Source organism: Rattus rattus, chromosome 1, assembly GCF_011064425.1.
Source record: "Rattus rattus isolate New Zealand chromosome 1, Rrattus_CSIRO_v1, whole genome shotgun sequence".
Classification (NCBI taxonomy): Eukaryota; Metazoa; Chordata; class Mammalia; order Rodentia; family Muridae; genus Rattus; species Rattus rattus.
In genome coordinates, this window is record NC_046154.1 from 14017392 (window position 1) to 14019491 (window position 2100).

The window sequence follows — 2100 nt, forward strand, 5'->3', positions numbered from 1 at the left end:
CTTTTATTTGAGAATTCTCCATTCTCTTTCTTAGTGGATTTTAAAAATAGGTTTCACATATAGATTTTTGAGTTCTTTGTATATGGTGAATGTAAATTATTAGACAAATCGATAGCTAACTAAGTTTCTTTCCAATTCTGGTTGTCTCTTCAGTCAAATAACAATTTCTTTTGCTGCATAGAATTTTTTTTAACTTTATGAAGTTTCATTTCCCACTTTTTAGCCTTAACTCTAGAATGACATGGATCCTTTTAGTATGTTGGGTTTTCCTTTTCATTCAATTCTAGGAAATTGAAAAAAACTTCCTTCTCAATTTCATCAACAATGTCTTTACCGTTCTGTGGTGTGTTTTTAGTCTCTATCAATTTGTGTGCTTTCTGTGGTTCTTGCTGTTGATTTCTAGGTTTCTTTTGTTATTGTCAGATAGAATGCAAGAAATTCCTTCATTTTCCTGTCATTGTTGGATTCTTGCTTTCTGTCCAGTAATAATTATTCTGAATGTACTTCAAAGAAAGTTATGTGGGCTGCAGAAAAGATTGTGCATTCTGCAGTGCTTGAGTGCAATGTTCTATAAATATTAGATGTTATTTAATATTTCTGAATTCATTTTTGCTATAGAGGAACTGTCTATTGGTCAGCGTGGAGTACTGAAATGACCCATCATCACTGTCTTGTCATTAATATGAAGCCTGATATATTCTGGTATAGGTTCTATGAAATTAGGGGCACTTGGGTTGAGTGCATGTATCATTAGAATTGTAATGAAGGATTGGTGATTGTTCCCTTAGTCAGGAAAAAGGGACCTTCTTTTTCTCTTATGAATAGCTTTGTTTTAAAGCCTATTTTGTTAGGAATAGCACTGAAGTTTTGTTTCTATTTCTGTTTGCTCTGAATTACTTTTACACCTCTCATTGAAGTTATTTGCCTATTTGTCTATTTGTTTTGATGGTGAGGTATGTTTTTCAAAGGCAGTGAATAGAGAGCCTGTTTTTTCTTTTAAATATTAGTTATCATATATGTTTACCATGCATGTATGTGAGTGTGAACATGCATGTGTCACAATATGTTTGTAAAAGATCAGAACGCAAATTATCACCATTTTTTATCACCTTCTGTTTTGAGGTAGGCAATTTCTTCTTGGTTTTGGTACTTCTGAGCACTTCCAGCTAACAGGTCATGATTTCTCAGTAATTAGAGTTCACTATCTCCAATGTCATGGTAGGAGCATTGCTATTAGATATCCATATTGCTACAACTGGCTTTTAAATATGGATCCTGAGAATTGATCTCAGTTCATCAGGATGTGTGTCAAAGATCTTTTTCCTGATGAGCCTTCCTGCCAGCTGCTGGTTGCTATCATTTTATTTAAAAGTATACTTATTTAAGTGTATGATTATATAGACATTCTGGGCATCGATGTGGGTATGGGAGCACTTATTTGTTTACCAGTGCAAATGTGATGAGGTCAGAACATATGGAATTCAGTTCTCTCTTTCCAGTATGTGGGTTTTCCATATCAAAATCAGGTTGCCAGGTTTGGTGACAAGTATTTTATTTCACCTGCTGAACATCTTGCTGATTACTAATTGATGGTTTTAACCAGAAGATTCTCTGGAAATATCTGTGTCCTGCTTTGGAACACTAAACGGTGGGAAGGCAGTGAAGCAATGAGTTGGATTGTAAAATGCTTTGGTTACCTTTGCCATACTTTTTCTTGAATCAGATACATGCCATATCATACCACTGAAGGGTCAAGATATTGGACTGTGTAACCCACCTTAGATCTCTTCCTGGGAGCCACAGTTGTTGGGATGCTGTGAATCTGTAATTCTGCTGTTCTGTGGAAGTCTTATTCTCAGATTTTCCTTGGAATGTTGGGAGAAATTTTTCAGTCTTTTTGTCTTTCTGGAGCAGAACTTTCTGCCTCTTTTTGGCTGACGTAGGTAGAGTGCTGATAAACTGGTCAGGTGACTCTGTCAGATGTAGTCTAAAAGGAGTGTGAAGGCAGATGTGAGTAAATCCAGATCTAGTGCTCTTCCCACAAGTTCTGAAGTAAGGTCCCAGGACAACAGCTTCTAGAGCCTCTGGAGCATCTGGATC